General features: G+C 51.9%; 4 non-coding genes across 4 annotated transcripts; all 4 read right to left on the bottom strand.

Annotated features, from left to right (window-relative positions):
• Positions 1-1,780: 1,780 nt before the first annotated feature.
• TRNAK-CUU (transfer RNA lysine (anticodon CUU)) lies at positions 1,781-1,853 on the bottom strand. Its single transcript has one exon. It is a non-coding gene; the product is annotated as a tRNA-Lys (tRNA).
• A 7,252-nt stretch (positions 1,854-9,105) lies between these two features.
• TRNAK-CUU (transfer RNA lysine (anticodon CUU)) lies at positions 9,106-9,178 on the bottom strand. Its single transcript has one exon. It is a non-coding gene; the product is annotated as a tRNA-Lys (tRNA).
• Positions 9,179-16,438: 7,260 nt separating this feature from the next.
• On the bottom strand, positions 16,439-16,511 carry TRNAK-CUU (transfer RNA lysine (anticodon CUU)). The gene has a single exon. It is a non-coding gene; the product is annotated as a tRNA-Lys (tRNA).
• A 741-nt stretch (positions 16,512-17,252) lies between these two features.
• TRNAK-CUU (transfer RNA lysine (anticodon CUU)) lies at positions 17,253-17,325 on the bottom strand. The gene has a single exon. It is a non-coding gene; the product is annotated as a tRNA-Lys (tRNA).
• Positions 17,326-18,891: the final 1,566 nt, after the last annotated feature.

The raw sequence follows: 18,891 nt of genomic DNA, 5'->3' as shown, positions 1-18,891 counted from the left end.
GGCGGGAAGTGCTGCGTTGTGTGGAGTCCTGTGGGAATCGTGAGGCAAACTGCAGGATGTGTGTGTGTGTAGTTTTAAGCCTCAGCGAAATATCTGAAAAAGGTGAGAGTTAATGTTAAACCCGAAAATGGAGAAGCCTTTAAAAAGCATCACGCCCAACGTAGGGCTCGAACCCACGACCCTGAGATTAAGAGTCTCATGCTCTACCGACTGAGCTAGCCAGGCTGCTGTGCCCATGTCATTTCACACACCCTCTGTGTGTTCTTTGTGAGGAAGTAGTGTGTGGTTATCCAAGGAGGCCCCTTTGTTTCATTTTCTCTGCTGCTGACTCGACACAGGCACCTTTCTCTTTCTCCATCTCTCGCTCTACCCCAGTCTTATGTCCCCATCAGTCTCTCTGGAGCTCACTCTGGTACATACATGCATCTGTCCTCTCAACCTGTCTCTTGGCACATACTTAAATGTCCAGTAGAGAACAGTGTGAACTCTCCCAGTTTCGCAAGGTGGCAGTCAGCCTCCAGAGCCATGTTCCTGAGGCTGCCGGAATGGCCGAGTGGTGTAAGGTGCCACATTCAAGAGCAGTATCTTCCCCAGTCCCGTGATCAAATCCCGCTGCTGACATAAAGTAGTTTTCATACCTACTTTAATCATAACACCAGCGGAGATGAGACCTTAAACTCCTCTTTTTGAAAGGATGGGGGGGACAGGACGGACCGGAGCGGACTCCGAGCTCGCTGTAAGCACGGGCGGCTCAGGCTAGGAAAGGGCGCAGGAAAGGCTCGGCCTAGGATCACTCCCAGCGGCGGCTCCCAGGGCGGGAAGTGCTGCGTTGTGTGGAGTCATGTGGGAATCGTGAGGCAAACTGCAGGATGTGTGTGTGTGTAGTTTTAAGCCTCAGCGAAATATCTGAAAAAGGTGAGAGTTAATGTTAAACCCGAAAATGGAGAAGCCTTTAAAAAGCATCACCCAACGTGGGGCTCGAACCCACAACCCTGAGATTAAGAGTCTCATGCTCTACCGACTGAGCTAGCCGGGCTGTTGTTCCTATATCATTTCACACACCCTCTGTGTGTTCTTTGTGAGGAAGTAGTGTGTGGTTATCCCAGGAGGCCCCTTTGTTTCATTTTCTCTGCTGCTGACTCGACACAGGCACCTTTCTCTTTCTCCATCTCTCGCTCTACCCCAGTCTTATGTCCCCATCAGTCTCTCTGGAGCTCACTCTGGTACATACATGCATCTGTCCTCTCAACCTGTCTCTAGGCACATACTTAAATGTCCAGTAGAGAACAGAGTGAACTCTCCCTGTTTCGCGAGGTGGCAGTTAGCCTCCAGAGCCATGTTCCGAAGGCTGCCGGAATGGCCGAGCGGTGTAAGGTGCCACATTCAAGAGCAGTATTTTCCCCATTCCTGTGATCTAATCCCGCTGCTGACATAAAGTAGTTTTTATACCTACTTTAATCATAACACCAGAAGAGAAGAGACTTTAAATTCCTCTTTTTGAAAGGATGGGGGGGGGGGACAGGATGGATCGGAGCGGACTCCGAGCTCGCTGTAAGCACGGGCGGCTCAGGCTAGGAAAGGGCGCAGGAAAGGCTCGGCCTAGAACCGCTCCCAGCGGCGCCTCCCAGGGCGGGAAGTGCTGCGTTGTGTGGAGTCCTGTGGGAATCGTGAGGCAAACTGCAGGATGTGTGTTTGTGTATTTTTAAGCCTCAGCAAAATATCTGAAAAAGGTGAGAGTTAATGTTAAACCCGAAAAGGGAGAAGCCTTTAAAAAGCATCACGCCCAACGTGGGGCTCGAACCCACGACCCTGAGATTAAGAGTCTCATGCTCTACCGACTGAGCTAGCCGGGCTGCTGTGCCTATGACGTTTCACACACCCTCTGTGTGTTCTTTGTGAGGAAGTAGTGTGTGGTTATCCCAGGAGGCCCCTTTGTTTCATTTTCTCTGCTGCTGACTCGACACAGGCACCTTTCTCTTTCTCCATCTCTCGCTCTACCCCAGTCTTATGTCCCCATCAGTCTCTCTGGAGCTCACTCTGGTACATACATGCATCTGTCCTCTCAACCTGTCTCTGGGCACATACTTAAATGTCCAGTAGAGAACAGTGTGAACGCTCCCTGTTTCGCGGGGTGGCAGTCAGCCTCCAGAGCTGTGCTCCGGAGGCTGCCGGAATGGCCGAGCGGTGTAAGGCGCCACATTCAAGAGCAGTATCTTCCCCAGTCCTGTGATCAGATCCCGCTGCCGACATAAAGTAGTTTTCATACCTACTTTAATCATAAAACCAGCGGGGATATGACCGTAAAACTCCTCTTTTTGAAAGGATGGGGGTGGACAGGACGGACCGGAGCAGACTCCGAGCTCGCTGTAAGCACAGGTGGCTCAGGCTAGGAAAGGGCGCAGGAAAGGCTCGGCCTAGGACCGCTCCCAGCGGCGCCTCCCAGGGCGGGAAGTGCTGCGTTGTGTGGAGTCCTGTGGGAATCGTGAGGAAACTGCAGGATGTGTGTGTGTGTGTAGTTTTAATCCTTAGCGAAATATCTGAAAAAGGTGAGAGTTAATGTTAAACCCGAAAATGGAGAAGCCTTTAAAAAGCATCACGCCCAACGTGGAGCTCGAACCCACGACCCTGAGATTAAGAGACTCATGCTCTACCGACTGAGGTAGCCGGGCTGCTGTGCCTGTGTCATTTCACACACCCTCTGTGTGTTCTTTGTAAGGAAGTAGTGTGTGGTTATCCAAGGAGGCACCTTTGTTTCATTTTCTCTGCTGCTGACTCGACACAGGCACCTTTCTCTTTCTCCATCTCTCGCTCTACCCCAGTCTTATGTCCCCATCAGTCTCTCTGGAGCTCACTCTGGTACATACATGCATCTGTCCTCTCAACCTGTCTCTTGGCACATACTTAAATGTCCAGTAGAGAACAGTGTGAACTCTCCCTGTTTCCCGAGGTGGCAGTCAGCCTCCAGAGCCATGTTCCGGAGGCTGCCGGAATGGCCGAGTGGTGTAAGGTGCCACATTCAAGAGCAGTATCTTCCCCAGTCCTGTGATCAAATCCCGCTGCTGACATAAAGTAGTTTTCATACCTACTTTAATCATAACACCAGCGGAGATGAGACCTTAAACTCCTCTTTTTGAAAGGATGGGGGGGACAGGACGGACCGGAGCGGACTCCGAGCTCGCTGTAAGCACGGGCGGCTCAGGGTAGGAAAGGGCGCAGGAAAGGCTCGGCCTAGGACCACTCCCAGCGGCGCCTCCCAGGGCGGGAAGTGCTGCGTTGTGTGGAGTCCTGTGGGAATCGTGAGGCAAACTGCAGGATGCTTGTGTGTGTAGTTTTAAGCCTCAGCGAAATATCTGAAAAAGGTGAGAGTTAATGTTAAACCCAAAAAAGGAGAAGCCTTTAAAAAGCATCACACCCAACATGGGGCTCAAACCCACATCCCTGAGATTAAGAGTCTCATGCACTACCCACTGAGCTAGCCAGGCTGCTGTGACTGTATCATTTCACACACCCTCTGTGTGTTCTTTGTGAGGAAGTAGTGTGTGGTTATCCCAGGAGGCCCCTTTGTTTCATTTTCTCTGCTGCTGACTCGACACAGGCACCTTTCTCTTTCTCCATCTGTCGCTCTACCCCAGTCTTATGTCCCCATCAGTCTCTCTGGAGCTCACTCTGGTATATACATGCATCTGTCCTCTCAACCTGTCTCTGGGCACATACTTAAATGTCCAGTAGAGAACAGTGTGAACTCTCCCTGTTTCGCAAGGTGGCAGTCAGCCTCCAGAGCCTTGTTCCAGTGGCTGCCGGAATGGCCGAGCGGTGTAAGGTGTCACATTCAAGAGCAGTGTTTTCCCCAGTCCTGTGATCAAATCCCACTGCTGACATAAAGTAGTTTTCATACCTACTTTAATCATAACACCAGCGGGGATGAGACCTTAAATTCCTCTTTTTTAAAGGATGGGGGGGGGGGGGAGGGCAGGACGGACCGGAGCGGACTCCGAGCTCGCTGTAAGCACGGGTGGCTCAGGCTAGGAAAGGGCGCAGGAAAGGCTAGGCCTAGGACCGCTCCCAGCAGCGCCTCCCAGGGCGGGAAGTGCTGCGTTGTGTGGAGTCCTGTGGGAATCGTGAGGAAATTGCAGGATGTGTGTGTGTGTGTAGTTTTAAGCCTCAGCGAAATATCTGAAAAAGGTGAGAGTTAATGTTAAACCCGAAAATGGAGAAGCCTTTAAAAAGCATCATGCCCAATGTGGAGCTCGAACCCACGACCCTGAGATTAAGAGTCTCATGCTCTACCGACTGAGCTAGCCGGGCTGCTGTGCCTATGTCATTTCACACACCCTCTGTGTGTTCTTTGTGAGGAAGTAGTGTGTGGTTATCCCAGGAGGCCCCTTTGTTTCATTTTCTCTGCTGCTGACTCGACACAGGCACCTTTCTCTTTCTCCATCTCTCGCTCTACCCCAGTCTTATGTCCCCATCAGTCTCTCTGGAGCTCACTCTGGTACATACATGCATCTGTCCTCTCAACCTGTCTCTTGGCACATACTTAAATGTCCAGTAGAGAACAGTGTGAACTCTCCCTGTTTCGCAAGGTGGCAGTCAGCCTCCAGAGCCATGTTCCTGAGGCTGCCGGAATGGCCGAGTGGTGTAAGGTGCCACATTCAAGAGCAGTATCTTCCCCAGTCCCGTGATCAAATCCCGCTGCTGACATAAAGTAGTTTTCATACCTACTTTAATCATAACACCAGCGGAGATGAGACCTTAAACTCCTCTTTTTGAAAGGATGGGGGGGACAGGACGGACCGGAGCGGACTCCGAGCTCGCTGTAAGCACGGGTGGCTCAGGCTAGGAAAGGGCGCAGGAAAGGCTCGGCCTAGGATCACTCCCAGCGGCGCCTCCCAGGGCGGGAAGTGCTGCGTTGTGTGGAGTCCTGTGGGAATCGTGAGGCAAACTGCAGGATGTGTGTGTGTGTAGTTTTAAGCCTCAGCGAAATATCTGAAAAAGGTGAGAGTTAATGTTAAACCCGAAAATGGAGAAGCCTTTAAAAAGCATCACGCCCAACATGGGGCTCGAACCCACGACCCTGAGATTAAGAGTTTCATGCCGTACCGACAGAGCTAGCCAGGCTGCTGTTCCTATGTCATTTCACACACCCTCTGTGTGTTCTTTGTGAGGAAGTAGTGTGTGGTTATCCCAGGAGGCCCCTTTGTTTCATTTTCTCTGCTGCTGACTCGACACAGGCACCTTTCTCTTTCTCCATCTCTCGCTCTACCCCAGTCTTATGTCGTCATCAGTCTCCCTGGAGCTCACTCTGGTACACTCATGCATCTGTCCTCTCAACCTGTCTCTGAGCACATACTTAAATGTCCAGTAGAGAACAGTGTGAACTCTCCCTGTTTCGCGAGGTGGCAGTCAGCCTCAAGAGCGATGTTCCAGAGGCTGCCGGAATGGCCGAGCGGTGTAAGGTGCCACATTCAAGAGCAGTATTTTCCCCAGTCCCGTGATCAAATCCCGCTGCTGACATAAAGTAGTTTTCATACCTACTTTAATCAAGACACCAGCAGGGATGAGACCTTAAACTCCTCTTTTTGAAAGGATGGGGGGGGACAGGACGGACCGGAGCGGACTCCGAGCTCGCTGTAAGCACGGGCGGCTCAGGGTAGGAAAGGGCGCAGGAAAGGCTCGGCCTAGGACCACTCCCAGCGGCGCCTCCCAGGGCGGGAAGTGCTGCGTTGTGTGGAGTCCTGTGGGAATCGTGAGGCAAACTGCAGGATGCTTGTGTGTGTAGTTTTAAGCCTCAGCGAAATATCTGAAAAAGGTGAGAGTTAATGTTAAACCCAAAAAAGGAGAAGCCTTTAAAAAGCATCACGCCCAACATGGGGCTCAAACCCACATCCCTGAGATTAAGAGTCTCATGCTCTACCGACTGAGCTAGCCAGGCTGCTGTGCCTATGTCATTTCACACACCCTCTGTGTGTTCTTTGTGAGGAAGTAGTGTGTGGTTATCCAAGGAGGCCCCTTTGTTTCATTTTCTCTGCTGCTGACTCGACACAGGCACCTTTCTCTTTCTCCATCTCTCGCTCTACCCCAGTCTTATGTCCCCATCAGTCTCTCTGGAGCTCACTCTGGTACATACATGCATCCGTCCTCTCAACCTGTCTCTTGGCACATACTTAAATGTCCAGTAGAGAACAGTGTGAACTCTCCCTGTTTCCCGAGGTGGCAGTCAGCCTCCAGAGCAATGTTCCGGAGGCTGCCGGAATGGCCGAGTGGTGTAAGGTGCCACATTCAAGAGCAGTATCTTCCCCAGTCCCGTGATCAAATCCCGCTGCTGACATAAAGTAGTTTTCATACCTACTTTAATCAAGACACCAGCAGGGATGAGACCTTAAACTCCTCTTTTTGAAAGGATGGGGGGGGACAGGACGGACCGGAGCGGACTCCGAGCTCGCTGTAAGCACGGGCGGCTCAGGGTAGGAAAGGGCGCAGGAAAGGCTCGGCCTAGGACCACTCCCAGCGGCGCCTCCCAGGGCGGGAAGTGCTGCGTTGTGTGGAGTCCTGTGGGAATCGTGAGGCAAACTGCAGGATGCTTGTGTGTGTAGTTTTAAGCCTCAGCGAAATATCTGAAAAAGGTGAGAGTTAATGTTAAACCCAAAAAAGGAGAAGCCTTTAAAAAGCATCACGCCCAACATGGGGCTCGAACCCACAACCCTGAGATTAAGAGTTTCATGCCGTACCGACTGAGCTAGCCAGGCTGCTGTTCCTACGTCATTTCACACACCCTCTGTGTGTTCTTTGTGAGGAAGTAGTGTGTGGTTATCCCAGGAGGCCCCTTTGTTTCATTTTCTCTGCTGCTGACTCGACACAGGCACCTTTCTCTTTCTCCATCTCTCGCTCTACCCCAGTCTTATGTCGTCATCAGTCTCCCTGGAGCTCACTCTGGTACACTCATGCATCTGTCCTCTCAACCTGTCTCTGAGCACATACTTAAATGTCCAGTAGAGAACAGTGTGAACTCTCCCTGTTTCGCGAGGTGGCAGTCAGCCTCAAGAGCGATGTTCCAGAGGCTGCCGGAATGGCCGAGCGGTGTAAGGTGCCACATTCAAGAGCAGTATTTTCCCCAGTCCCGTGATCAAATCCCGCTGCTGACATAAAGTAGTTTTCATACCTACTTTAATCAAGACACCAGCAGGGATGAGACCTTAAACTCCTCTTTTTGAAAGGATGGGGGGGGACAGGACGGACCGGAGTGGACTCCGAGCTCGCTGTAAGCACCGGCGGCTCAGGCTAGGAAAGGGCGCAGGAAAGGCTCGGCCTAGGACCGCTCCCAGCGGCGCCTCCCAGGGCGGGAAGTGCTGCGTTGTGTGGAGTCCTGTGGGAATCGTGAGGCAAACTGCAGGATGTGTGTGTGTGTAGTTTTAAGCCTCAGCGAAATATCTGAAAAAGGTGAGAGTTAATGTTAAACCCGAAAATGGAGAAGCCTTTAAAAAGCATCACGCCCAACATGGGGCTCGAACCCACGACCCTGAGATTAAGAGTTTCATGCCGTACCGACTGAGCTAGCCAGGCTGCTGTTCCTATGTCATTTCACACACCCTCTGTGTGTTCTTTGTGAGGAAGTAGTGTTTGGTTATCCCAGGAGGCCCCTTTGTTTCATTTTCTCTGCTGCTGACTCGTCACAGGCACCTTTCTCTTTCTCCATCTCTCGCTCTACCCCAGTCTTATGTCCCCATCAGTCTCTCTGGAGCTCACTCTGGTACATACATGCATCTGTACTCTCAACCTGTCTCTGGGCACATACTTAAATGTCCAGTAGAGAACAGTGTGAACTCTCCCTGTTTCGCGAGGTGGCAGTCAGCCTCCAGAGCCATGTTCCGGAGGCTGCCGGAATGGCCGAGCGGTGTAAGGTGCCACATTCAAGAGCAGTATCTTCCCCAGTCCTGTGATCAAATCCCGCTGCTGACATAAAGTAGTTTTCATACCTACTTTAATCATAACACTAGCGGGGATGAGACCGTAAAACTCATCTTTTTGAAAGGATGGGGGTGGACAGGACGGACCGGAGCGGACTCCGAGCTCGCTGTAAGCACGGGCGGCTCAGGCTAGGAAAGGGCGCAGGAAAGGCTCGGCCTAGGACCAATCCCAGCGGCGCCTCCCTGGGCAGGAAGTGCTGCGTTGTGTGGAGTCCTTTGGGAATCGTGAGGCAAACTGCAGGATGTGTGTGTGTGTAGTTTTAAGCCTCAGCGAAATATCTGAAAAAGGTGAGAGTTAATGTTAAACCCGAAAATGGAGAAGCCTTTAAAAAAGCATCACACCCAACGTGGGGCTCAAACCCAAGACCCTGAGATTAAGAGTCTCATACTCTACCGACTGAGCTAGCCGGGCTGCTGTGCCTATGTTATTTCACACACCCTCTGTGTGTTCTTTGTGAGGAAGTAGTGTGTGGTTATCCCAGGAGGCCCCTTTGTTTCATTTTCTCTGCTGCTGACTCGACACAGGCACCTTTCTCTTTCTCCATCTCTCGCTCTACCCCAGCCTTATGTCCTCATCAGTCTCTCTGGAGCTCACTCTGGTACGTACATGCCTCTGTCCTCTCAACCTGTCTCTGGGCACATACTTAAATGTCCAGTAGAGAACAGTGTGAACTCTCCCTGTTTCGCAAGGTGGCAGTCAGCCTCCAGAGCCTTGTTCCAGTGGCTGCCGGAATGGCCGAGCGGTGTAAGGTGCCACATTCAAGAGCAGTATCTTCCCCAGTCCTGTGATCAGATCCCGCTGCCGACATAAAGTAGTTTTCATACCTACTTTAATCATAACACCAGCAGGGATGAGACATTAAACTCCTCTTTTTGAAAGGATGGGGGGGGACAGGATGGACCGGAGCGGACTCCGAGTTCGCTGTAAGCACGGGCGGCTCAGGCTAGGAAAGGCTCGGCCTAGGACCGCTCCCAGCGGCGCCTCCCAGGGCGGGAAGTGCTGCGTTGTGTGGAGACCTGTGGGAATCGTGAGGCAAACTGCAGGATGTGTGTGTGTGTAGTTTTAAGCTTCAGCGAAATATCTGAAAAAGGTGAGAGTTTATGTTAAACCCGAAAATGGAGTAGCCTTTAAAAAGCATCACACCCAACGTGGGGCTCGAACCCACGACCCTGAGATTAAGAGTCTCATGCTCTACCGACTGAGCTAGCCGGGCTGCTGTGCCTATGACGTTTCACACACCCTCTGTGTGTTCTTTGTGAGGAAGTAGTGTGTGGTTATCCCAGGAGGCCCCTTTGTTTCATTTTCTCTGCTGCTGACTCGACACAGGCACCTTTCTCTTTCTCCATCTCTCGCTCTACCCCTGTCTTATGTCCTCATCAGACTCACTGGAGCTCACTCTGGTACATACATGCATCTGTCCTCTCAACCTGTCTCTGGGCACATACTTAAATGTCCAGTAGAGAACAGTGTGAACTCTCCCTGTTTCGCGAGGTGGCAGTCAGCCTCCAGAGCCGTGTTCCGAAGGCTGCCGGAATGGCTGAGCGGTGTAAAGCACCACATTCAAGAGCAGTATCTTCCCCAGTCCTGTGATCAAATCCTGCTGTCGACATAAAGTAGTTTTCATACCTACTTTAATCATAAAACCAGCGGGGATGAGACCGTAAAACTCCTCTTTTTGAAAGGATGGGGGTGGACAGGACGGACCGGAGCGGACTCCGAGCTCGCTGTAAGCACAGGTGGCTCAGGCTAGGAAAGGGCGCAGGAAAGGCTCGGCCTAGGACCGCTCCCAGCGGCGCCTCCCAGGGCGGGAAGTGCTGCGTTGTGTGGAGTCCTGTGGGAATCGTGAGGAAACTAAAGGATGTGTGTGTGTGTGTGTAGTTTTAAGCCTTAGCGAAATATCTGAAAAAGGTGAGAGTTAATGTTAAACCCGAAAATGGAGAAGCCTTTAAAAAGCATCACGCCCAACGTAGGGCTCGAACCCACGACCCTGAGATTAAGAGTCTCATGCTCTACCGACTGAGCTAGCCAGGATGCTGTGCCTATGTCATTTCACACACCCTCTGTGTGTTCTTTGTGAGGAAGTAGTGTGTGGTTATCCCAGGAGGCCCCTTTGTTTCATTTTCTCTGCTGCTGACTCGACACAGGCACCTTTCTCTTTCTCCATCTCTCGCTCTACCCCAGTCTTATGTCCTCATCAGACTCTCTGGAGCTCACTCTGGTACATACATGCATCTGTCCTCTCAACCTGTCTCTGGGCACATACTTAAATGTCCAGTAGAGAACAGTGTGAACTCTCCCTATTTCGCGAGGTGGCAGTCAGCCTCCAGAGCTGTGTCCCGGAGGCTGCCGGAATGGCTGAGCGGTGTAAGGCACCACATTCAAGAGCAGTATCTTCCCCATTCCTGTGATCTAATCCCGCTGCTGACATAAAGTCGTTTTCATACCTACTTTAATCATAACACCAGCAGGGAAGAGACTTTAAATTCCTCTTTTTAAAAGGATGGGGGGGGACAGGATGGATCGGAGCGGACTCCGAGCTCGCTGTAAGCACGGGCGGCTCAGGCTAGGAAAGGGCGCAGGAAAGGCTCGGCCTAGAACCGCTCCCTGCGGCGCCTCCCAGGGCAGGAAGTGCTGCATTGTGTGGAGTCCTGTGGGAATCGTGAGGCAAACTGCAGGATGTGTGTTTGCGTATTTTTAAGCCTCAGCAAAATATCTGAAAAAGGTGAGAGTTAATGTTAAACCCGAAAAGGGAGAAGCCTTTAAAAAGCATCACGCCCAACGTGGGGCTCGAACCCACGACCCTGAGATTAAGAGTCTCATGCTCTACCGACTGAGCTAGCCGGGATGCTGTGCCTATGACATTTCACACACCCTCTGTGTGTTCTTTGTGAGGAAGTAGTGTGTGGTTATCCCAGGAGGCCCCTTTGTTTCATTTTCTCTGCTGCTGACTCGACACAGGCACCTTTCTCTTTCTCCATCTCTCGCTCTACCCCAGTCTTATGTCCCCATCAGTCTCTCTGGAGCTCACTCTGGTACATACATGCATCTGTCCTCTCAACCTGTCTCTGGGAACATACTTAAATGTCCAGTAGAGAACAGTGTGAACGCTCCCTGTTTCGCGGGGTGGCAGTCAGCCTCCAGAGCTGTGCTCCGGAGGCTGCCGGAATGGCCGAGCCATGTAAGGCGCCACATTCAAGAGCAGTATCTTCCCCAGTCCTGTGATCAAATCCTGCTGTCGACATAAAGTAGTTTTCATACCTACTTTAATCATAAAACCAGCGGGGATGAGACCGTAAAACTCCTCTTTTTGAAAGGATGGGGGTGGACAGGACGGACCGGAGCGTACTCCGAGCTCGCTGTAAGCACAGGTGGCTCAGGCTAGGAAAGGGCGCAGGAAAGGTTCGGCCTAGGACCGCTCCCAGCGGCGCCTCCCAGGGCGGGAAGTGCTGCGTTGTGTGGAGTCCTGTGGGAATCGTGAGGCAAACTGCAGGATGTGTGTGTGTGTAGTTTTAAGCCTCAGCGAAATATCTGAAAAAAGTGAGAGTTAATGTTAAACCCGAAAATGGAGAAGCCTTTAAAAAGCATCACGCCCAACGTAGGGCTCGAACCCACGACCCTGAGATTAAGAGTCTCATGCTCTACCGACTGAGCTAGCCAGGCTGCTGTGCCCATGTCATTTCACACACCCTCTGTGTGTTCTTTGTGAGGAAGTAGTGTGTGGTTATCCAAGGAGGCCCCTTTGTTTCATTTTCTCTGCTGCTGACTCGACACAGGCACCTTTCTCTTTCTCCATCTCTCCCTCTACCCCAGTCTTATGTCCCCATCAGTCTCTCTGGAGCTCACTCTGGTACATACATGCATCTGTCCTCTCAACCTGTCTCTTGGCACATACTTAAATGTCCAGTAGAGAACAGTGTGAACTCTCCCTGTTTCGCAAGGTGGCAGTCAGCCTCCAGAGCTATGTTCCTGAGGCTGCCGGAATGGCCGAGTGGTGTAAGGTGCCACATTCAAGAGCAGTATCTTCCCCAGTCCCATGATCAAATCCCGCTGCTGACATAAAGTAGTTTTCATACCTACTTTAATCATAACACCAGCGGAGATGAGACCTTAAACTCCTCTTTTTGAAAGGATGGGGGGGACAGGACGGGCCGGAGCGGACTCCGAGCTCGCTGTAAGCACGGGCGGCTCAGGCTAGGAAAGGGCGCAGGAAAGGCTCGGCCTAGGATCACTCCCAGCGGCGCCTCCCAGGGCGGGAAGTGCTGCGTTGTGTGGAGTCCTGTGGGAATCGTGAGGCAAACTGCAGGATGTGTGTGTGTGTAGTTTTAAGCCTCAGCGAAATATCTGAAAAAGGTGAGAGTTAATGTTAAACCCGAAAATGGAGAAGTCTTTAAAAAGAATCACACCCAACGTGGGGCTCGAACCCACGACCCTGAGATTAAGAGTCTCATGCTCTTCCGACTGAGCTAGCCGGGCTGTTGTTCCTATATCATTTCACACACCCTCTGTGTGTTCTTTGTGAGGAAGTAGAGTGTGGTTATCCCAGGAGGCCCCTTTGTTTCATTTTCTCTGCTGCTGACTCGACACAGGCACCTTTCTCTTTCTCCATCTCTCGCTCTACCCCAGTCTTATGTCCCCATCAGTCTCTCTGGAGCTCACTCTGGTACATACATGCATCTGTCCTCTCAACCTGTCTCTAGGCACATACTTAAATGTCCAGTAGAGAACAGTGTGAACTCTCCCTGTTTCGCGAGGTGGCAGTCAGCCTCCAGAGCCGTGTTCCGAAGGCTGCCGGAATGGCCGAGCGCTGTAAGGTGCCACATTCCAGAGCAGTATCTTCCCCAGTCCTGTGATCAGATCCCGCTGCCGACATAAAGTAGTTTTCATACCTACTTTAATCATAACACCAGCAAGGATGAGACATTAAACTCCTCTTTTTGAAAGGATGGGGGGGGACAGGACGGACCGCAGCGGACTCCGAGTTCGCTGTAAGCACGGGCGGCTCAGGCTAGGAAAGGGCGCAGGAAAGGCTCGGCCTAGGACCGCTCCCAGCGGCGCCTCCCAGGGCGGGAAGTGCTGCGTTGTGTGGAGTCCTGTGGGAATCGTGAGGCAAACTGCAGGATGTGTGTGTGTGTAGTTTTAAGCTTCAGCGAAATATCTGAAAAAGGTGAGAGTTTATGTTAAACCCGAAAATGGAGTAGCCTTTAAAAAGCATCACACCCAACGTGGGGCTCGAACCCACGACCCTGAGATTAAGAGTCTCATGCTCTACCGACTGAGCTAGCCTGGCTGCTGTGCGTATGACATTTCACACACCCTCTGTGTGTTCTTTGTGAGGAAGTAGTGTGTGGTTATCCAAGGAGGCCCCTTTGTTTCATTTTCTCTGCTGCTGACTCGACACAGGCACCTTTCTCTTTCTCCATCTCTCGCTCTACCCCAGTCTTATGTCCCCATCAGTCTCTCTGGAGCTCACTCTGGTACATACATGCATCTGTCCTCTCAACCTGTCTCTGGGCACATACTTAAATGTCCAGTAGAGAACAGTGTGAACGCTCCCTGTTTCGCGGGGTGGCAGTCAGCCTCCAGAGCTGTGCTCCGGAGGCTGCCGGAATGGCCGAGCGGTGTAAGGCGCCACATTCAAGAGCAGTATCTTCCCCAGTCCTGTGATCATATCCCGCTGCCGACATAAAGTAGTTTTCATACCTACTTTAATCATAACACCAGCAGGGATGAGACATTAAACTCCTCTTTTTGAAAGGATGGGGGGGGACAGGACGGACCGGAGCTGACTCCGAGTTCGCTGTAAGCACGGGCGGCTCAGGCTAGGAAAGGGCGCAGGAAAGGCTCGGCCTAGGACCGCTCCCAGCGGCGCCTCCCAGGGCGGGAAGTGCTGCGTTGTGTGGAGTCCTGTGGGAATCATGAGGCAAACTGCAGGATGTGTGTGTGTGTAGTTTTAAGCTTCAGCGAAATATCTGAAAAAGGTGAGAGTTTATGTTAAACCCGAAAATGGAGTAGCCTTTAAAAAGCATCACACCCAACGTAGGGCTCGAACTCACGACCCTGAGATTAAGAGTCTCATGCTCTACCGACTGAGCTAGCCGGGCTGCTGTGCCTATGACATTTCACACACCCTCTGTGTGTTCTTTGTGAGGAAGTAGTGTGTGGTTATCCCAGGAGGCCCCTTTGTTTCATTTTCTCTGCTGCTGACTCGGCACAGGCACCTTTCTCTTTCTCCATCTCTCGCTCTACCCCATTCTTATGTCCCCATCAGTCTCTCTGGAGCTCACTCTGGTACATACATGCATCTGTCCTCTCAACCTGTCTCTTGGCACATACTTAAATGTCCAGTAGAGAACAGTGTGAACTCTCCCTGTTTGGCGAGGTGGCAGTCAGCCTCCAGAGCCATGTTCCGGAGGCTGCCGGAATGGCCGAGTGGTGTAAGGTGCCACATTCAAGAGCAGTATCTTCCCCAGTCCCGTGATCAAATCCCGCTGCTGACATAAAGTAGTTTTCATACCTACTTTAATCATAACACCAGCGGAGATGAGACCTTAAACTCCTCTTTTTGAAAGGATGGGCGGGACAGGACGGACCGGAGCGGACTCCGAGCTCGCTGTAAGCACGGGCGGCTCAGGCTAGGAAAGGGCGCAGGAAAGGCTCGGCCTAGGACCACTCCCAGCGGCGCCTCCCAGGGCGGGAAGTGCTGCGTTGTGTGGAGTCCTGTGGGAATCGTGAGGCAAACTGCAGGATGCTTGTGTGTGTAGTTTTAAGCCTCAGCGAAATATCTGAAAAAGGTGAGAGTTAATGTTAAACCCAAAAAAGGAGAAGCCTTTAAAAAGCATCACGCCCAACATGGGGCTCAAACCCACAACCCTGAGATTAAGAGTCTCATGCACTACCCACTGAGCTAGCCAGGCTGCTGTGACTGTATCATTTCACACACCCTCTGAGTGTTCTTTGTGAGGAAGTAGTGTGTGGTTATCCCAGGAGGCCCCTTTGTTTAATTTTCTCTGCTGCTGACTCGACACAGGCACCTTTCTCTTTCTCCATCTGTCGCTCTACCCCAGTCTTATGTCCCCATCAGTCTCTCTGGAGCTCACTCTGGTATATACATGCATCTGTCCTCTCAACCTGTCTCTGGGCACATACTTAAATGTCCAGTAGAGAAGATTGTGAACTCTCCCTGTTTCGCGAGGTGGCAGTCAGCCTCCAGAGCTGTGTTCCGGAGGCTGCCGGAATGGCCGAGCGGTGTAAGGTGCCACATTCAAGAGCAGTATCTTCCCCAGTCCTGTGATCAAATACCGCTGCAGACATAAAGTAGTTTTCATACCTACCTTAATCATAACACCAGCGGGGATGAGACCTTAAACTCCTCATTTTGACAGGATGGGGGGGAACAGAACGGACCGGAGCGGACTCCGAGCTCGCTGTAAGCACGGGTGGCTCAGGCTAGGAAAGGGTGCAGGAAAGGCTCAGCCTAGGACCGCTCCCAGCGGCGCCTCCCAGGGCGGGAAGTGCTGCGTTGTGTGGAGTCCTGTAGGAATCGTGAGGAAACTGCAGGATGTGTGTGTGTGTGTAGTTTTAAGCCTCAGCGAAATATCTGAAAAAGGTGAGAGTTAATGTTAAACCCAAAAATGGAGAAGCCTTTAAAAAGCATCACGTCCGACATGGGGCTCGAACCCATAACCCTGAGATTAAGAGTCTCATGCTCTACCGACTGAGCTAGCCAGGCTGCTGTGCCTCTGTCATTTCACACACCCTCTGTGTGTTCTTTGTGAGGAAGTAGTGTGTGGTTATCCCAGGAGGCCCCTTTGTTTCATTTTCTCTGCTGCTGACTCGACACAGGCACCTTTCTCTTTCTCCATCTCTCGCTCTACCCCAGTCTTATGTCCCCATCAGTCTCTCTGGAGCTCACTCTGGTATATACATGCATCTGTCCTTTCAACCTGTCTCTGGGCACATACTTAAATGTCCAGTAGAGAACAGTGTGAACTCTCACTGTTTCGCGAGATGGCAGTCAGCCTCCAGAGCCGTGATGTTCAGGCTGCCGGAATGGCCGAGCGGTGTAAGGTGCCACATTCAAGAGCAGTATTTTCCCCATTCCTGTGATCTAATCCCGCTGCTGACATAAAGTAGTTTTTATACCTACTTTAATCATAACACCAGCAGAGAAGAGACTTTAAATTCCTCTTTTTGAAAGGATGGGGGGGGGGGACAGGATGGATCGGAGCGGACTCCGAGCTCGCTGTAAGCACGGGCGGCTCAGGCTAGGAAAGGGCGCAGGAAAGGCTCGGCCTAGAACCGCTCCCAGCGGCGCCTCCCAGGGCGGGAAGTGCTGCGTTGTGTGGAGTCCTGTGGGAATCGTGAGGCAAACTGCAGGATGTGTGTTTGTGTATTTTTAAGCCTCAGCAAAATATCTGAAAAAGGTGAGAGTTAATGTTAAACCCGAAAAGGGAGAAGCCTTTAAAAAGCATCACGCCCAACGTGGGGCTCGAACCCACGACCCTGAGATTAAGAGTCTCATGCTCTACCGACTGAGCTAGCCGGGCTGCTGTGCCTATGACATTTCACACACCCTCTGTGTGTTCTTTGTGAGGAAGTAGTGTGTGGTTATCCCAGGAGGCCCCTTTGTTTCATTTTCTCTGCTGCTGACTCGACACAGGCACCTTTCTCTTTCTCCATCTCTCGCTCTACCCCAGTCTTATGTCCCCATCAGTCTCTCTGGAGCTCACTCTGGTACATACATGCATCTGTCCTCTCAACCTGTCTCTGGGCACATACTTAAATGTCCAGTAGAGAACAGTGTGAACGCTCCCTGTTTCGCGGGGTGGCAGTCAGCCTCCAGAGCTGTGCTCCGGAGGCTGCCGGAATGGCCGAGCGGTGTAAGGCGCCACATTCAAGAGCAGTATCTTCCCCAGTCCTGTGATCAGATCCCGCTGCCGACATAAAGTAGTTTTCATACCTACTTTAATCATAACACCAGCAGGGATGAGACATTAAACTCCTCTTTTTGAAAGGATGGGGGGGGACAGGACGGACCGGAGCGGACTCCGAGTTCGCTGTAAGCACGGGCGGCTCAGGCTAGGAAAGGGCGCAGGAAAGGCTCGGCCTAGGACCGCTCCCAGCGGCGCCTCCCAGGGCGGGAAGTGCTGCGTTGTGTGGAGTCCTGTGGGAATCGTGAGGCAAACTGCAGGATGTGTGTGTGTGTAGTTTTAAGCTTCAGCGAAATATCTGAAAAAGGTGAGAGTTTATGTTAAACCCGAAAATGGAGTAGCCTTTAAAAAGCATCACACCCAACGTGGGGCTTGAACCCACGACCCTGAGATTAAGAGTCTCATGCTCTACCGACTGAGCTAGCCGGGCTGCTGTGTCTATGACATTTCACACACCCTCTGTGTGTTCTTTGTGAGGAAGTAGTGTGTGGTTATCCCAGGAGGCCCCTTTGTTTCATTTTCTCTGCTGCTGACTCGACACAGGCACCTTTCTCTTTCTCCATCTCTCGCTCTACCCCAGTCTTATGTCCTCATCAGACTCTCTGGAGCTCACTCTGGTACATACATGCATCTGTCCTCTCAACCTGTCTCTGGGCACATACTTAAATGTCCAGTAGAGAACAGTGTGAACTCTCCCTGTTTCGTGAGGTGGCAGTCAGCCTCCAGAGCCGTGTTCCGGAGGCTGCCGGAATGGCTGAGCGGTGTAAGGCACCACATTCAAGAGCAGTATCTTCCCCAGTCCTGTGATCAAATCCTGCTGTCGACATAAAGTAGTTTTCATACCTACTTTAATCATAAAACCAGCGGGGATATTACCGTAAAACTCCTCTTTTTGAAAGGATGGGGGTGGACAGGACGGACCGGAGCAGACTCCGAGCTCGCTGTAAGCACAGGTGGCTCAGGCTAGGAAAGGGCGCAGGAAAGGCTCGGCCTAGGACCGCTCCCAGCGGCGCCTCCCAGGGCGGGAAGTGCTGCGTTGTGTGGAGTCCTGTGGGAATCGTGAGGAAACTGCAGGATGTGTGTGTGTGTGTAGTTTTAAGCCTTAGCGAAATATCTGAAAAAGGTGAGAGTTAATGTTAAACCCGAAAATGGAGAAGCCTTTAAAAAGCATCACGCCCAACGTGGAGCTCGAACCCACGACCCTGAGATTAAGAGACTCATGCTCTACCGACTGAGGTAGCCGGGCTGCTGTGCCTGTGTCATTTCACACACCCTCTGTGTGTTCTTTGTAAGGAAGTAGTGTGTGGTTATCCAAGGAGGCCCCTTTGTTTCATTTTCTCTGCTGCTGACTCGACACAGGCACCTTTCTCTTTCTCCATCTCTCGCTCTACCCCAGTCTTATGTCCCCATCAGTCTCTCTGGAGCTCACTCTGGTACATACATGCATCTGTCCTCTCAACCTGTCTCTTGGCACATACTTAAATGTCCAGTAGAGAACAGTGTGAACTCTCCCTGTTTCCCGAGGTGGCAGTCAGCCTCCAGAGCCATGTTCCGGAGGCTGCCGGAATGGCCGAGTGGTGTAAGGTGCCACATTCAAGAGCAGTATCTTCCCCAGTCCCGTGATCAAATCCCGCTGCTGACATGAAGTAGTTTTCATACCTACTTTAATCATAACACCAGCGGAGATGAGACCTTAAACTCCTCTTTTTGAAAGGATGTTGGGGGACAGGACGGACCGGAGCGGACTCCGAGCTCGCTGTAAGCACGGGCGGCTCAGGGTAGGAAAGGGCGCAGGAAAGGCTCGGCCTAGGACCACTCCCAGCGGCGCCTCCCAGGGCGGGAAGTGCTGCGTTGTGTGGAGTCCTGTGGGAATCGTGAGGCAAACTGCAGGATGCTTGTGTGTGTAGTTTTAAGCCTCAGCGAAATATCTGAAAAAGGTGAGAGTTAATGTTAAACCCAAAAAAGGAGAAGCCTTTAAAAAGCATCACGCCCAACA

This window comes from Pleurodeles waltl, chromosome 6 (assembly GCF_031143425.1).
Source record: "Pleurodeles waltl isolate 20211129_DDA chromosome 6, aPleWal1.hap1.20221129, whole genome shotgun sequence".
Lineage (NCBI taxonomy): Eukaryota > Metazoa > Chordata > Amphibia > Caudata > Salamandridae > Pleurodeles > Pleurodeles waltl.
Note: the sequence above shows the minus strand (reverse complement) of the source record. Positions and strands in the feature narration are given on the sequence as shown.